Raw genomic sequence first — 15,261 nt, 5'->3', positions numbered from 1 at the left:
ACACAATTCGGTAACTTTCCAGATACTTTAAATTGATATATGTGATATTTAATGAAAGTGCATTAAATTTGAAAACGAATAGAATTTCATGCATTTGAGACGTTCTTAATTTGCAATTAAAACTAAAGATTTGTTCACAGAAAAATGTAAGTTTACGCACTTGATTCCGCCCAGGATCGAACAGGGGACCTTTCGTGTGTGAAGCGAACGTGATACCCACTACACCACGGAACCACACAATTCGGTAACTTTCCAGATACTTTAAATTGATATATGTGATATTTAATGAAAGTGCATTAAATTTGAAAACGAATAGAATTTCATGCATTTGAGACGTTCTTAATTTGCAATTAAAACTAAAGATTTGTTCACAGAAAAATGTAAGTTTACGCACTTGATTCCGCCCAGGATCGAACAGGGGACCTTTCGTGTGTGAAGCGAACGTGATACCCACTACACCACGGAACCACACAATTCGGTAACTTTCCAGATACTTTAAATTGATATATGTGATATTTAATGAAAGTGCATTAAATTCGAAAACGAATAGAATTTCATGCATTTGAGACGTTCTTAATTTGCAATTAAAACTAAAGATTTGTTCACAGAAAAATGTAAGTTTACGCACTTGATTCCGCCCAGGATCGAACAGGGGACCTTTCGCGTGTGAAGCGAACGTGATACCCACTACACCACGGAACCACACAATTCGGTAACTTTCCAGATACTTTAAATTGATATATGTGATATTTAATGAAAGTGCATTAAATTTGAAAACGAATAGAATTTCATGCATTTGAGACGTTCTTAATTTGCAATTAAAACTAAAGATTTGTTCACAGAAAAATGTAAGTTTACGCACTTGATTCCGCCCAGGATCGAACAGGGGACCTTTCGTGTGTGAAGCGAACGTGATACCCACTACACCACGGAACCACACAATTCGGTAACTTTCCAGATACTTTAAATTGATATATGTGATATTTAATGAAAGTGCATTAAATTTGAAAACGAATAGAATTTCATGCATTTGAGACGTTCTTAATTTGCAATTAAAACTAAAGATTTGTTCACAGAAAAATGTAAGTTTACGCACTTGATTCCGCCCAGGATCGAACAGGGGACCTTTCGTGTGTGAAGCGAACGTGATACCCACTACACCACGGAACCACACAATTCGGTAACTTTCCAGATACTTTAAATTGATATATGTGATATTTAATGAAAGTGCATTAAATTTGAAAACGAATAGAATTTCATGCATTTGAGACGTTCTTAATTTGCAATTAAAACTAAAGATTTGTTCACAGAAAAATGTAAGTTTACGCACTTGATTCCGCCCAGGATCGAACAGGGGACCTTTCGCGTGTGAAGCGAACGTGATACCCACTACACCACGGAACCACACAATTCGGTAACTTTCCAGATACTTTAAATTGATATATGTGATATTTAATGAAAGTGCATTAAATTTGAAAACGAATAGAATTTCATGCATTTGAGACGTTCTTAATTTGCAATTAAAACTAAAGATTTGTTCACAGATAAATGTAAGTTAACGCACTTGATTCCGCCCAGGATCGAACAGGGGACCTTTCGCGTGTGAAGCGAACGTGATACCCACTACACCACGGAACCACACAATTCGGTAACTTTCCAGATACTTTAAATTGATATATGTGATATTTAATGAAAGTGCATTAAATTTGAAAACGAATAGAATTTCATGCATTTGAGACGTTCTTAATTTGCAATTAAAACTAAAGATTTGTTCACAGAAAAATGTAAGTTTACGCACTTGATTCCGCCCAGGACCGAACTGGGGACCTTTCGCGTGTGAAGCGAACGTGATACCCACTACACCACGGAACCACACAATTCGGTAACTTTCCAGATACTTTAAATTGATATATGTGATATTTAATGAAAGTGCGTTAAATTTGAAAACGAATAGAATTTCATGCATTTGAGACGTTCTTAATTTGCAATTAAAACTAAAGATTTGTTCACAGAAAAATGTAAGTTTACGCACTTGATTCCGCCCAGGATCGAACAGGGGACCTTTCGCGTGTGAAGCGAACGTGATACCCACTACACCACGGAACCACACAATTCGGTAACTTTCCAGATACTTTAAATTGATATATGTGATATTTAATGAAAGTGCATTAAATTTGAAAACGAATAGAATTTCATGCATTTGTGACGTTCTTAATTTGCAATTAAAACTAAAGATTTGTTCACAGAAAAATGTAAGTTTACGCACTTGATTCCGCCCAGGATCGAACAGGGGACCTTTCGCGTGGGAAGCGAACGTGATACCCACTACACCACGGAACCACACAATTCGGTAACTTTCCAGATACTTTAAATTGATATATGTGATATTTAATGAAAGTGCATTAAATTTGAAAACGAATAGAATTTCATGCATTTGAGACGTTCTTAATTTGCAATTAAAACTAAAGATTTGTTCACAGAAAAATGTAAGTTTACGCACTTGATTCCGCCCAGGATCGAACAGGGGACCTTTCGCGTGTGAAGCGAACGTGATACCCACTACACCACGGAACCACACAATTCGGTAACTTTCCAGATACTTTAAATTGATATATGTGATATTTAATGAAAGTGCATTAAATTTGAAAACGAATAGAATTTCATGCATTTGAGACGTTCTTAATTTGCAATTAAAACTAAAGATTTGTTCACAGAAAAATGTAAGTTTACGCACTTGATTCCGCCCAGGATCGAACAGGGGACCTTTCGCGTGTGAAGCGAACGTGATACCCACTACACCACGGAACCACACAATTCGGTAACTTTCCAGATACTTTAAATTGATATATGTGATATTTAATGAAAGTGCATTAAATTTGAAAACGAATAGAATTTCATGCATTTGAGACGTTCTTAATTTGCAATTAAAACTAAAGATTTGTTCACAGAAAAATGTAAGTTTACGCACTTGATTCCGCCCAGGACCGAACTGGGGACCTTTCGCGTGTGAAGCGAACGTGATACCCACTACACCACGGAACCACACAATTCGGTAACTTTCCAGATACTTTAAATTGTAATATGTGATATTTAATGAAAGTGCATTAAATTTGAAAACGAATAGAATTTCATGCATTTGAGACGTTCTTAATTTGCAATTAAAACTAAAGATTTGTTCACAGAAAAATGTAAGTTTACGCACTTGATTCCGCCCAGGATCGAACAGGGGACCTTTCGCGTGTGAAGCGAACGTGATACCCACTACACCACGGAACCACACAATTCGGTAACTTTCCAGATACTTTAAATTGATATATGTGATATTTAATGAAAGTGCAGTAAATTTGAAAACGAATAGAATTTCATGCATTTGAGACGTTCTTAATTTGCAATTAAAACTAAAGATTTGTTAACAGAAAAATGTAAGTTTACGCACTTGATTCCGCCCAGGATCGAACAGGGGACCTTTCGCGCGTGAAGCGAACGTGATACCCACTACACCACGGAACCACACAATTCGGTAACTTTCCAGATACTTTAAATTGATATATGTGATATTTAATGAAAGTGCATTAAATTTGAAAACGAATAGAATTTCATGCATTTGAGACGTTCTTAATTTGCAATTAAAACTAAAGATTTGTTCACAGAAAAATGTAAGTTTACGCACTTGATTCCGCCCAGGACCGAACTGGGGACCTTTCGCGTGTGAAGCGAACGTGATACCCACTACACCACGGAACCACACAATTCGGTAACTTTCCAGATACTTTAAATTGATATATGTGATATTTAATGAAAGTGCATTAAATTTGAAAACGAATAGAATTTCATGCATTTGAGGCTCTCTCAATTTGCAATAAAAACTAAAGATTTGTTCACAGAAAAATGTAAGTTTACGCACTTGATTCCGCCCAGGATCGAACTGGGGACCTTTCGCGTGTGAAGCGAATGTGATAACCACTACACCACGGAACCACACAATTCGGTAACTTTCAAGATACATTAAATTGTGATATTTAATGAAAGTGCATAAAATTTGAAAACGATTAGAATTTCATGCATTTGAGGCTTTCTTAATTTGCAATTAAAACTAAAGATTTGTTCACAGAAAAATGCAAAATTACTCGTTTGATTCCGCCCAGGATCGAACTGGGGACCTTTCGCGTGTGAAGCGAACGTGATACCCACTACACCACGGAACCACACAATTCGGTAACTTTCCAGATACTTTAAATTGATATATGTGATATTTAATGAAAGTCCATTAAATTTGAAAACGAATAGAATTTCATGCATTTGAAACGTTCTTAATTTGCAATTAAAACTAAAGATTTGTTCACAGAAAAATGTAAGTTTACGCACTTGATTCCGCCCAGGATCGAACTGGGGACCTTTCGCGTGTGAAGCGAACGTGATACCCACTACACCACGGAACCACACAATTCGGTAACTTTCCAGATACTTTAAATTGATATATGTGATATTTAATGAAAGTGCATTAAATTTGAAAACGAATAGAATTTCATGCATTTGAGACGTTCTTAATTTGCAATTAAAACTAAAGATTTGTTCACAGAAAAATGTAAGTGTACGCACTTGATTCCGCCCAGGATCGAACAGGGGACCTTTCGCGTGTGAAGCGAACGTGATACCCACTACACCACGGAACCACACAATTCGGTAACTTTCCAGATACTTTAAATTGATATATGTGATATTTAATGAAAGTGCATTAAATTTGAAAACGAATAGAATTTCATGCATTTGAGACGTTCTTAATTTGCAATTAAAACTAAAGATTTGTTCACAGAAAAATGTAAGTTTACGCACTTGATTCCGCCCAGGATCGAACAGGGGACCTTTCGCGTGTGAAGCGAACGTGATACCCACTACACCACGGAACCACACAATTCGGTAACTTTCCAGATACTTTAAATTGATATATGTGATATTTAATGAAAGTGCATTAAATTTGAAAACGAATAGAATTTCATGCATTTGAGACGTTCTTAATTTGCAATTAAAACTAAAGATTTGTTCACAGAAAAATGTAAGTTTACGCACTTGATTCCGCCCAGGACCGAACTGGGGACCTTTCGCGTGTGAAGCGAACGTGATACCCACTACACCACGGAACCACACAATTCGGTAACTTTCCAGATACTTTAAATTGTAATATGTGATATTTAATGAAAGTGCATTAAATTTGAAAACGAATAGAATTTCATGCATTTGAGACGTTCTTAATTTGCAATTAAAACTAAAGATTTGTTCACAGAAAAATGTAAGTTTACGCACTTGATTCCGCCCAGGATCGAACAGGGGACCTTTCGCGTGTGAAGCGAACGTGATACCCACTACACCACGGAACCACACAATTCGGTAACTTTCCAGATACTTTAAATTGATATATGTGATATTTAATGAAAGTGCAGTAAATTTGAAAACGAATAGAATTTCATGCATTTGAGACGTTCTTAATTTGCAATTAAAACTAAAGATTTGTTAACAGAAAAATGTAAGTTTACGCACTTGATTCCGCCCAGGATCGAACAGGGGACCTTTCGCGCGTGAAGCGAACGTGATACCCACTACACCACGGAACCACACAATTCGGAAACTTTCCAGATACTTTAAATTGATATATGTGATATTTAATGAAAGTGCATTAAATTTGAAAACGAATAGAATTTCATGCATTTGAGACGTTCTTAATTTGCAATTAAAACTAAAGATTTGTTCACAGAAAAATTTAAGTTTACGCACTTGATTCCGCCCAGGACCGAACTGGGGACCTTTCGCGTGTGAAGCGAACGTGATACCCACTACACCACGGAACCACACAATTCGGTAACTTTCCAGATACTTTAAATTGATATATGTGATATTTAATGAAAGTGCATTAAATTTGAAAACGAATAGAATTTCATGCATTTGAGACGTTCTTAATTTGCAATTAAAACTAAAGATTTGTTCACAGAAAAATGTAAGTTTACGCACATGATTCCGCCCAGGATCGAACAGGGGACCTTTCGCGTGTGAAGCGAACGTGATACCCACTACACCACGGAACCACACAATTCGGTAACTTTCCAGATACTTTAAATTGATATATGTGATATTTAATGAAAGTGCATTAAATTTGAAAACGAATAGAATTTCATGCATTTGAGGCTTTCTCAATTTGCAATAAAAACTAAAGATTTGTTCACAGAAAAATGTAAGTTTACGCACTTGATTCCGCCCAGGATCGAACTGGGGACCTTTCGCTTGTGAAGCGAACGTGATACCCACTACACCACGGAACCACACAATTCGGTAACTTTCCAGATACTTTAAATTGATATATGTGATATTTAATGAAAGTGCATTAAATTTGAAAACGAATAGAATTTCATGCATTAGAGGCTTTCTCAATTTGCAATAAAAACTAAAGATTTGTTCACAGAAAAATGTAAGTTTACGCACTTGATTCCGCCCAGGATCGAACTGGGGACCTTTCGCGTGTGAAGCGAATGTGATAACCACTACACCACGGAACCACACAATTCGGTAACTTTCAAGATACATTAAATTGTGATATTTAATGAAAGTGCATAAAATTTGAAAACGATTAGAATTTCATGCATTTGAGGCTTTCTTAATTTGCAATTAAAACTAAAGATTTGTTCACAGAAAAATGCAAAATTACTCGTTTGATTCCGCCCAGGATCGAACTGGGGACCTTTCGCGTGTGAAGCGAACGTGATACCCACTACACCACGGAACCACACAATTCGGTAACTTTCCAGATACTTTAAATTGATATATGTGATATTTAATGAAAGTGCATTAAATTTGAAAACGAATAGAATTTCATGCATTTGAGACGTTCTTAATTTGCAATTAAAACTAAAGATTTGTTCACAGAAAAATGTAAGTTTACGCACTTGATTCCGCCCAGGACCGAACTGGGGACCTTTCGCGTGTGAAGCGAACGTGATACCCACTACACCACGGAACCACACAATTCGGTAACTTTCCAGATACTTTAAATTGTAATATGTGATATTTAATGAAAGTGCATTAAATTTGAAAACGAATAGAATTTCATGCATTTGAGACGTTCTTAATTTGCAATTAAAACTAAAGATTTGTTCACAGAAAAATTTAAGTTTACGCACTTGATTCCGCCCAGGACCGAACTGGGGACCTTTCGCGTGTGAAGCGAACGTGATACCCACTACACCACGGAACCACACAATTCGGTAACTTTCCAGATACTTTAAATTGATATATGTGATATTTAATGAAAGTGCATTAAATTTGAAAACGAATAGAATTTCATGCATTTGAGACGTTCTTAATTTGCAATTAAAACTAAAGATTTGTTCACAGAAAAATGTAAGTTTACGCACATGATTCCGCCCAGGATCGAACAGGGGACCTTTCGCGTGTGAAGCGAACGTGATACCCACTACACCACGGAACCACACAATTCGGTAACTTTCCAGATACTTTAAATTGATATATGTGATATTTAATGAAAGTGCATTAAATTTGAAAACGAATAGAATTTCATGCATTTGAGGCTTTCTCAATTTGCAATAAAAACTAAAGATTTGTTCACAGAAAAATGTAAGTTTACGCACTTGATTCCGCCCAGGATCGAACTGGGGACCTTTCGCTTGTGAAGCGAACGTGATACCCACTACACCACGGAACCACACAATTCGGTAACTTTCCAGATACTTTAAATTGATATATGTGATATTTAATGAAAGTGCATTAAATTTGAAAACGAATAGAATTTCATGCATTAGAGGCTTTCTCAATTTGCAATAAAAACTAAAGATTTGTTCACAGAAAAATGTAAGTTTACGCACTTGATTCCGCCCAGGATCGAACAGGGGACCTTTCGCGTGTGAAGCGAACGTGATACCCACTACACCACGGAACCACACAATTCGGTAACTTTCCAGATACTTTAAATTGATATATGTGATATTTAATGAAAGTGCATTAAATTTGAAAACGAATAGAATTTCATGCATTTGAGGCTTTCTCAATTTGCAATAAAAACTAAAGATTTGTTCACAGAAAAATGTAAGTTTACGCACTTGATTCCGCCCAGGATCGAACTGGGGACCTTTCGCGTGTGAAGCGAATGTGATAACCACTACACCACGGAACCACACAATTCGGTAACTTTCAAGATACATTAAATTGTGATATTTAATGAAAGTGCATAAAATTTGAAAACGATTAGAATTTCATGCATTTGAGGCTTTCTTAATTTGCAATTAAAACTAAAGATTTGTTCACAGAAAAATGCAAAATTACTCGTTTGATTCCGCCCAGGACCGAACTGGGGACCTTTCGCGTGTGAAGCGAACGTGATACCCACTACACCACGGAACCACACAATTCGGTAACTTTCCAGATACTTTAAATTGATATATGTGATATTTAATGAAAGTGCATTAAATTTGAAAACGAATAGAATTTCATGCATTTGAGACGTTCTTAATTTGCAATTAAAACTAAAGATTTGTTCACAGAAAAATGTAAGTTTACGCACATGATTCCGCCCAGGATCGAACAGGGGACCTTTCGCGTGTGAAGCGAACGTGATACCCACTACACCACGGAACCACACAATTCGGTAACTTTCCAGATACTTTAAATTGATATATGTGATATTTAATGAAAGTGCATTAAATTTGAAAACGAATAGAATTTCATGCATTTGAGGCTTTCTCAATTTGCAATAAAAACTAAAGATTTGTTCACAGAAAAATGTAAGTTTACGCACTTGATTCCGCCCAGGATCGAACTGGGGACCTTTCGCTTGTGAAGCGAACGTGATACCCACTACACCACGGAACCACACAATTCGGTAACTTTCCAGATACTTTAAATTGATATATGTGATATTTAATGAAAGTGCATTAAATTTGAAAACGAATAGAATTTCATGCATTAGAGGCTTTCTCAATTTGCAATAAAAACTAAAGATTTGTTCACAGAAAAATGTAAGTTTACGCACTTGATTCCGCCCAGGATCGAACTGGGGACCTTTCGCGTGTGAAGCGAATGTGATAACCACTACACCACGGAACCACACAATTCGGTAACTTTCAAGATACATTAAATTGTGATATTTAATGAAAGTGCATAAAATTTGAAAACGATTAGAATTTCATGCATTTGAGGCTTTCTTAATTTGCAATTAAAACTAAAGATTTGTTCACAGAAAAATGCAAAATTACTCGTTTGATTCCGCCCAGGATCGAACTGGGGACCTTTCGCGTGTGAAGCGAACGTGATACCCACTACACCACGGAACCACACAATTCGGTAACTTTCCAGATACTTTAAATTGATATATGTGATATTTAATGAAAGTGCATTAAATTTGAAAACGAATAGAATTTCATGCATTTGAGACGTTCTTAATTTGCAATTAAAACTAAAGATTTGTTCACAGAAAAATGTAAGTTTACGCACTTGATTCCGCCCAGGACCGAACTGGGGACCTTTCGCGTGTGAAGCGAACGTGATACCCACTACACCACGGAACCACACAATTCGGTAACTTTCCAGATACTTTAAATTGTAATATGTGATATTTAATGAAAGTGCATTAAATTTGAAAACGAATAGAATTTCATGCATTTGAGACGTTCTTAATTTGCAATTAAAACTAAAGATTTGTTCACAGAAAAATTTAAGTTTACGCACTTGATTCCGCCCAGGACCGAACTGGGGACCTTTCGCGTGTGAAGCGAACGTGATACCCACTACACCACGGAACCACACAATTCGGTAACTTTCCAGATACTTTAAATTGATATATGTGATATTTAATGAAAGTGCATTAAATTTGAAAACGAATAGAATTTCATGCATTTGAGACGTTCTTAATTTGCAATTAAAACTAAAGATTTGTTCACAGAAAAATGTAAGTTTACGCACATGATTCCGCCCAGGATCGAACAGGGGACCTTTCGCGTGTGAAGCGAACGTGATACCCACTACACCACGGAACCACACAATTCGGTAACTTTCCAGATACTTTAAATTGATATATGTGATATTTAATGAAAGTGCATTAAATTTGAAAACGAATAGAATTTCATGCATTTGAGGCTTTCTCAATTTGCAATAAAAACTAAAGATTTGTTCACAGAAAAATGTAAGTTTACGCACTTGATTCCGCCCAGGATCGAACTGGGGACCTTTCGCTTGTGAAGCGAACGTGATACCCACTACACCACGGAACCACACAATTCGGTAACTTTCCAGATACTTTAAATTGATATATGTGATATTTAATGAAAGTGCATTAAATTTGAAAACGAATAGAATTTCATGCATTAGAGGCTTTCTCAATTTGCAATAAAAACTAAAGATTTGTTCACAGAAAAATGTAAGTTTACGCACTTGATTCCGCCCAGGATCGAACAGGGGACCTTTCGCGTGTGAAGCGAACGTGATACCCACTACACCACGGAACCACACAATTCGGTAACTTTCCAGATACTTTAAATTGATATATGTGATATTTAATGAAAGTGCATTAAATTTGAAAACGAATAGAATTTCATGCATTTGAGGCTTTCTCAATTTGCAATAAAAACTAAAGATTTGTTCACAGAAAAATGTAAGTTTACGCACTTGATTCCGCCCAGGATCGAACTGGGGACCTTTCGCGTGTGAAGCGAATGTGATAACCACTACACCACGGAACCACACAATTCGGTAACTTTCAAGATACATTAAATTGTGATATTTAATGAAAGTGCATAAAATTTGAAAACGATTAGAATTTCATGCATTTGAGGCTTTCTTAATTTGCAATTAAAACTAAAGATTTGTTCACAGAAAAATGCAAAATTACTCGTTTGATTCCGCCCAGGATCGAACTGGGGACCTTTCGCGTGTGAAGCGAACGTGATACCCACTACACCACGGAACCACACAATTCGGTAACTTTCCAGATACTTTAAATTGATATATGTGATATTTAATGAAAGTGCATTAAATTTGAAAACGAATAGAATTTCATGCATTTGAGACGTTCTTAATTTGCAATTAAAACTAAAGATTTGTTCACAGAAAAATGTAAGTTTACGCACTTGATTCCGCCCAGGACCGAACTGGGGACCTTTCGCGTGTGAAGCGAACGTGATACCCACTACACCACGGAACCACACAATTCGGTAACTTTCCAGATACTTTAAATTGATATATGTGATATTTAATGAAAGTGCATTAAATTTGAAAACGAATAGAATTTCATGCATTTGAGACGTTCTTAATTTGCAATTAAAACTAAAGATTTGTTCACAGAAAAATGTAAGTTTACGCACATGATTCCGCCCAGGATCGAACAGGGGACCTTTCGCGTGTGAAGCGAACGTGATACCCACTACACCACGGAACCACACAATTCGGTAACTTTCCAGATACTTTAAATTGATATATGTGATATTTAATGAAAGTGCATTAAATTTGAAAACGAATAGAATTTCATGCATTTGAGGCTTTCTCAATTTGCAATAAAAACTAAAGATTTGTTCACAGAAAAATGTAAGTTTACGCACTTGATTCCGCCCAGGATCGAACTGGGGACCTTTCGCTTGTGAAGCGAACGTGATACCCACTACACCACGGAACCACACAATTCGGTAACTTTCCAGATACTTTAAATTGATATATGTGATATTTAATGAAAGTGCATTAAATTTGAAAACGAATAGAATTTCATGCATTAGAGGCTTTCTCAATTTGCAATAAAAACTAAAGATTTGTTCACAGAAAAATGTAAGTTTACGCACTTGATTCCGCCCAGGATCGAACAGGGGACCTTTCGCGTGTGAAGCGAACGTGATACCCACTACACCACGGAACCACACAATTCGGTAACTTTCCAGATACTTTAAATTGATATATGTGATATTTAATGAAAGTGCATTAAATTTGAAAACGAATAGAATTTCATGCATTTGAGGCTTTCTCAATTTGCAATAAAAACTAAAGATTTGTTCACAGAAAAATGTAAGTTTACGCACTTGATTCCGCCCAGGATCGAACTGGGGACCTTTCGCGTGTGAAGCGAATGTGATAACCACTACACCACGGAACCACACAATTCGGTAACTTTCAAGATACATTAAATTGTGATATTTAATGAAAGTGCATAAAATTTGAAAACGATTAGAATTTCATGCATTTGAGGCTTTCTTAATTTGCAATTAAAACTAAAGATTTGTTCACAGAAAAATGCAAAATTACTCGTTTGATTCCGCCCAGGATCGAACTGGGGACCTTTCGCGTGTGAAGCGAACGTGATACCCACTACACCACGGAACCACACAATTCGGTAACTTTCCAGATACTTTAAATTGATATATGTGATATTTAATGAAAGTGCATTAAATTTGAAAACGAATAGAATTTCATGCATTTGAGACGTTCTTAATTTGCAATTAAAACTAAAGATTTGTTCACAGAAAAATGTAAGTTTACGCACTTGATTCCGCCCAGGACCGAACTGGGGACCTTTCGCGTGTGAAGCGAACGTGATACCCACTACACCACGGAACCACACAATTCGGTAACTTTCCAGATACTTTAAATTGTAATATGTGATATTTAATGAAAGTGCATTAAATTTGAAAACGAATAGAATTTCATGCATTTGAGACGTTCTTAATTTGCAATTAAAACTAAAGATTTGTTCACAGAAAAATGTAAGTTTACGCACTTGATTCCGCCCAGGATCGAACAGGGGACCTTTCGCGTGTGAAGCGAACGTGATACCCACTACACCACGGAACCACACAATTCGGTAACTTTCCAGATACTTTAAATTGATATATGTGATATTTAATGAAAGTGCAGTAAATTTGAAAACGAATAGAATTTCATGCATTTGAGACGTTCTTAATTTGCAATTAAAACTAAAGATTTGTTCACAGAAAAATGTAAGTTTACGCACTTGATTCCGCCCAGGACCGAACTGGGGACCTTTCGCGTGTGAAGCGAACGTGATACCCACTACACCACGGAACCACACAATTCGGTAACTTTCCAGATACTTTAAATTGATATATGTGATATTTAATGAAAGTGCATTAAATTTGAAAACGAATAGAATTTCATGCATTTGAGACGTTCTTAATTTGCAATTAAAACTAAAGATTTGTTCACAGAAAAATGTAAGTTTACGCACTTGATTCCGCCCAGGATCGAACAGGGGACCTTTCGCGTGTGAAGCGAACGTGATACCCACTACACCACGGAACCACACTATTCGGTAACTTTCCAGATACTTTAAATTGATATATGTGATATTTAATGAAAGTGCATTAAATTTGAAAACGAATAGAATTTCATGCATTTGAGGCTTTCTCAATTTGCAATAAAAACTAAAGATTTGTTCACAGAAAAATGTAAGTTTACGCACTTGATTCCGCCCAGGATCGAACTGGGGACCTTTCGCGTGTGAAGCGAACGTGATACCCACTACACCACGGAACCACACAATTCGGTAACTTTCCAGATACTTTAAATTGATATATGTGATATTTAATGAAAGTGCATTAAAATTGAAAACGAATAGAATTTCATGCATTAGAGGCTTTCTCAATTTGCAATAAAAACTAAAGATTTGTTCACAGAAAAATGTAAGTTTACGCACTTGATTCCGCCCAGGATCGAACAGGGGACCATTCGCGTGTGAAGCGAACGTGATACCCACTACACCACGGAACCACACAATTCGGTAACTTTCCAGATACTTTAAATTGATATATGTGATATTTAATGAAAGTGCATTAAATTTGAAAACGAATAGAATTTCATGCATTGAGGCTTTCTCAATTTGCAATAAAAACTAAAGATTTGTTCACAGAAAAATGTAAGTTTACGCACTTGATTCCGCCCAGGATCGAACTGGGGACCTTTCGCGTGTGAAGCGAATGTGATAACCACTACACCACGGAACCACACAATTCGGTAACTTTCAAGATACATTAAATTGTGATATTTAATGAAAGTGCATAAAATTTGAAAACGATTAGAATTTCATGCATTTGAGGCTTTCTTAATTTGCATTTAAAACTAAAGATTTGTTCACAGAAAAATGCAAAATTACTCGTTTGATTCCGCCCAGGATCGAACTGGGGACCTTTCGCGTGTGAAGCGAACGTGATACCCACTACACCACGGAACCACACAATTCGGTAACTTTCCAGATACTTTAAATTGATATATGTGATATTTAATGAAAGTCCATTAAATTTGAAAACGAATAGAATTTCATGCATTTGAAACGTTCTTAATTTGCAATTAAAACTAAAGATTTGTTCACAGAAAAATGTAAGTTTACGCACTTGATTCCGCCCAGGATCGAACTGGGGACCTTTCGCGTGTGAAGCGAACGTGATACCCACTACACCACGGAACCACACAATTCGGTAACTTTCCAGATACTTTAAATTGATATATGTGATATTTAATGAAAGTGCATTAAATTTGAAAACGAATAGAATTTCCTGCATTTGAGACGTTCTTAATTTGCAATTAAAACTAAAGATTTATTCACAGAAAAATGTAAGTTTACGCACTTGATTCCGCCCAGGATCGAACAAGGGACCTTTCGCGTGTGAAGCGAACGTGATACCCACTACACCACGGAACCACACAATTCGGTAACTTTCCAGATACTTTAAATTGATATATGTGATATTTAATGAAAGTGCATTAAATTTGAAAACGAATAGAATTTCATGCATTTGAGACGTTCTTAATTTGCAATTAAAACTAAAGATTTGTTCACAGAAAAATGTAAGTTTACGCACTTGATTCCGCCCAGGATCGAACAGGGGACCTTTCGCGTGTGAAGCGAACGTGATACCCACTACACCACGGAACCACACAATACGGTAACTTTCCAGATACTTTAAATTGATATATGTGATATTTAATGAAAGTGCATTAAATTTGAAAACGAATAGAATTTCATGCATTTGAGACGTTCTTAATTTGCAATTAAAACTAAAGATTTGTTCACAGAAAAATGTAAGTTTACGCACTTGATTCCGCCCAAGACCGAACTGGGGACCTTTCGCGTGTGAAGCGAACGTGATACCCACTACACCACGGAACCACACAATTCGGTAACTTTCCAGATACTTTAAATTGATATATGTGATATTTAATGAAAGTGCATTAAATTTGAAAACGAATAGAATTTCATGCATTTGAGAC

The 15,261-nt window shown here is 36.3% G+C and overlaps 35 non-coding genes across 35 annotated transcripts; all 35 read right to left on the bottom strand.

The window, feature by feature from the left end:
* Positions 1–1,799: 1,799 nt before the first annotated feature.
* TRNAV-CAC (transfer RNA valine (anticodon CAC)) lies at positions 1,800–1,872 on the bottom strand. Its single transcript has one exon. It is a non-coding gene; the product is annotated as a tRNA-Val (tRNA).
* Positions 1,873–2,267: 395 nt separating this feature from the next.
* On the bottom strand, positions 2,268–2,340 carry TRNAG-CCC (transfer RNA glycine (anticodon CCC)). Its single transcript has one exon. It is a non-coding gene; the product is annotated as a tRNA-Gly (tRNA).
* Positions 2,341–2,969: 629 nt separating this feature from the next.
* Positions 2,970–3,042, bottom strand: TRNAV-CAC (transfer RNA valine (anticodon CAC)). Its single transcript has one exon. It is a non-coding gene; the product is annotated as a tRNA-Val (tRNA).
* Positions 3,043–3,671: 629 nt separating this feature from the next.
* On the bottom strand, positions 3,672–3,744 carry TRNAV-CAC (transfer RNA valine (anticodon CAC)). The gene has a single exon. It is a non-coding gene; the product is annotated as a tRNA-Val (tRNA).
* Positions 3,745–3,905: 161 nt separating this feature from the next.
* On the bottom strand, positions 3,906–3,978 carry TRNAV-CAC (transfer RNA valine (anticodon CAC)). Its single transcript has one exon. It is a non-coding gene; the product is annotated as a tRNA-Val (tRNA).
* Positions 3,979–4,132: 154 nt separating this feature from the next.
* Positions 4,133–4,205, bottom strand: TRNAV-CAC (transfer RNA valine (anticodon CAC)). The gene has a single exon. It is a non-coding gene; the product is annotated as a tRNA-Val (tRNA).
* Positions 4,206–4,366: 161 nt separating this feature from the next.
* Positions 4,367–4,439, bottom strand: TRNAV-CAC (transfer RNA valine (anticodon CAC)). Its single transcript has one exon. It is a non-coding gene; the product is annotated as a tRNA-Val (tRNA).
* A 629-nt stretch (positions 4,440–5,068) lies between these two features.
* On the bottom strand, positions 5,069–5,141 carry TRNAV-CAC (transfer RNA valine (anticodon CAC)). Its single transcript has one exon. It is a non-coding gene; the product is annotated as a tRNA-Val (tRNA).
* Positions 5,142–5,770: 629 nt separating this feature from the next.
* On the bottom strand, positions 5,771–5,843 carry TRNAV-CAC (transfer RNA valine (anticodon CAC)). The gene has a single exon. It is a non-coding gene; the product is annotated as a tRNA-Val (tRNA).
* A 395-nt stretch (positions 5,844–6,238) lies between these two features.
* On the bottom strand, positions 6,239–6,311 carry TRNAV-CAC (transfer RNA valine (anticodon CAC)). Its single transcript has one exon. It is a non-coding gene; the product is annotated as a tRNA-Val (tRNA).
* Positions 6,312–6,472: 161 nt separating this feature from the next.
* TRNAV-CAC (transfer RNA valine (anticodon CAC)) lies at positions 6,473–6,545 on the bottom strand. Its single transcript has one exon. It is a non-coding gene; the product is annotated as a tRNA-Val (tRNA).
* Positions 6,546–6,699: 154 nt separating this feature from the next.
* On the bottom strand, positions 6,700–6,772 carry TRNAV-CAC (transfer RNA valine (anticodon CAC)). Its single transcript has one exon. It is a non-coding gene; the product is annotated as a tRNA-Val (tRNA).
* Positions 6,773–6,933: 161 nt separating this feature from the next.
* TRNAV-CAC (transfer RNA valine (anticodon CAC)) lies at positions 6,934–7,006 on the bottom strand. Its single transcript has one exon. It is a non-coding gene; the product is annotated as a tRNA-Val (tRNA).
* A 161-nt stretch (positions 7,007–7,167) lies between these two features.
* Positions 7,168–7,240, bottom strand: TRNAV-CAC (transfer RNA valine (anticodon CAC)). The gene has a single exon. It is a non-coding gene; the product is annotated as a tRNA-Val (tRNA).
* A 395-nt stretch (positions 7,241–7,635) lies between these two features.
* Positions 7,636–7,708, bottom strand: TRNAV-CAC (transfer RNA valine (anticodon CAC)). Its single transcript has one exon. It is a non-coding gene; the product is annotated as a tRNA-Val (tRNA).
* A 395-nt stretch (positions 7,709–8,103) lies between these two features.
* On the bottom strand, positions 8,104–8,176 carry TRNAV-CAC (transfer RNA valine (anticodon CAC)). Its single transcript has one exon. It is a non-coding gene; the product is annotated as a tRNA-Val (tRNA).
* Positions 8,177–8,330: 154 nt separating this feature from the next.
* Positions 8,331–8,403, bottom strand: TRNAV-CAC (transfer RNA valine (anticodon CAC)). Its single transcript has one exon. It is a non-coding gene; the product is annotated as a tRNA-Val (tRNA).
* A 395-nt stretch (positions 8,404–8,798) lies between these two features.
* Positions 8,799–8,871, bottom strand: TRNAV-CAC (transfer RNA valine (anticodon CAC)). Its single transcript has one exon. It is a non-coding gene; the product is annotated as a tRNA-Val (tRNA).
* Positions 8,872–9,032: 161 nt separating this feature from the next.
* TRNAV-CAC (transfer RNA valine (anticodon CAC)) lies at positions 9,033–9,105 on the bottom strand. Its single transcript has one exon. It is a non-coding gene; the product is annotated as a tRNA-Val (tRNA).
* A 154-nt stretch (positions 9,106–9,259) lies between these two features.
* TRNAV-CAC (transfer RNA valine (anticodon CAC)) lies at positions 9,260–9,332 on the bottom strand. The gene has a single exon. It is a non-coding gene; the product is annotated as a tRNA-Val (tRNA).
* A 161-nt stretch (positions 9,333–9,493) lies between these two features.
* TRNAV-CAC (transfer RNA valine (anticodon CAC)) lies at positions 9,494–9,566 on the bottom strand. The gene has a single exon. It is a non-coding gene; the product is annotated as a tRNA-Val (tRNA).
* Positions 9,567–9,727: 161 nt separating this feature from the next.
* TRNAV-CAC (transfer RNA valine (anticodon CAC)) lies at positions 9,728–9,800 on the bottom strand. Its single transcript has one exon. It is a non-coding gene; the product is annotated as a tRNA-Val (tRNA).
* A 395-nt stretch (positions 9,801–10,195) lies between these two features.
* On the bottom strand, positions 10,196–10,268 carry TRNAV-CAC (transfer RNA valine (anticodon CAC)). Its single transcript has one exon. It is a non-coding gene; the product is annotated as a tRNA-Val (tRNA).
* Positions 10,269–10,663: 395 nt separating this feature from the next.
* TRNAV-CAC (transfer RNA valine (anticodon CAC)) lies at positions 10,664–10,736 on the bottom strand. The gene has a single exon. It is a non-coding gene; the product is annotated as a tRNA-Val (tRNA).
* Positions 10,737–10,890: 154 nt separating this feature from the next.
* Positions 10,891–10,963, bottom strand: TRNAV-CAC (transfer RNA valine (anticodon CAC)). Its single transcript has one exon. It is a non-coding gene; the product is annotated as a tRNA-Val (tRNA).
* Positions 10,964–11,124: 161 nt separating this feature from the next.
* On the bottom strand, positions 11,125–11,197 carry TRNAV-CAC (transfer RNA valine (anticodon CAC)). The gene has a single exon. It is a non-coding gene; the product is annotated as a tRNA-Val (tRNA).
* Positions 11,198–11,592: 395 nt separating this feature from the next.
* TRNAV-CAC (transfer RNA valine (anticodon CAC)) lies at positions 11,593–11,665 on the bottom strand. The gene has a single exon. It is a non-coding gene; the product is annotated as a tRNA-Val (tRNA).
* Positions 11,666–12,060: 395 nt separating this feature from the next.
* Positions 12,061–12,133, bottom strand: TRNAV-CAC (transfer RNA valine (anticodon CAC)). Its single transcript has one exon. It is a non-coding gene; the product is annotated as a tRNA-Val (tRNA).
* A 154-nt stretch (positions 12,134–12,287) lies between these two features.
* Positions 12,288–12,360, bottom strand: TRNAV-CAC (transfer RNA valine (anticodon CAC)). Its single transcript has one exon. It is a non-coding gene; the product is annotated as a tRNA-Val (tRNA).
* Positions 12,361–12,521: 161 nt separating this feature from the next.
* On the bottom strand, positions 12,522–12,594 carry TRNAV-CAC (transfer RNA valine (anticodon CAC)). The gene has a single exon. It is a non-coding gene; the product is annotated as a tRNA-Val (tRNA).
* Positions 12,595–12,989: 395 nt separating this feature from the next.
* TRNAV-CAC (transfer RNA valine (anticodon CAC)) lies at positions 12,990–13,062 on the bottom strand. The gene has a single exon. It is a non-coding gene; the product is annotated as a tRNA-Val (tRNA).
* Positions 13,063–13,457: 395 nt separating this feature from the next.
* On the bottom strand, positions 13,458–13,530 carry TRNAV-CAC (transfer RNA valine (anticodon CAC)). The gene has a single exon. It is a non-coding gene; the product is annotated as a tRNA-Val (tRNA).
* A 394-nt stretch (positions 13,531–13,924) lies between these two features.
* TRNAV-CAC (transfer RNA valine (anticodon CAC)) lies at positions 13,925–13,997 on the bottom strand. The gene has a single exon. It is a non-coding gene; the product is annotated as a tRNA-Val (tRNA).
* A 154-nt stretch (positions 13,998–14,151) lies between these two features.
* Positions 14,152–14,224, bottom strand: TRNAV-CAC (transfer RNA valine (anticodon CAC)). Its single transcript has one exon. It is a non-coding gene; the product is annotated as a tRNA-Val (tRNA).
* Positions 14,225–14,385: 161 nt separating this feature from the next.
* TRNAV-CAC (transfer RNA valine (anticodon CAC)) lies at positions 14,386–14,458 on the bottom strand. Its single transcript has one exon. It is a non-coding gene; the product is annotated as a tRNA-Val (tRNA).
* Between the last annotated feature and the right edge of the window lie 803 nt (positions 14,459–15,261).

The sequence above is a fragment of the Parasteatoda tepidariorum genome, chromosome 9, assembly GCF_982258835.1.
Source record: "Parasteatoda tepidariorum strain Cologne lab strain chromosome 9, Ptep-v5.0, whole genome shotgun sequence".
Classification (NCBI taxonomy): Eukaryota; Metazoa; Arthropoda; class Arachnida; order Araneae; family Theridiidae; genus Parasteatoda; species Parasteatoda tepidariorum.
Note: the sequence above shows the minus strand (reverse complement) of the source record. Positions and strands in the feature narration are given on the sequence as shown.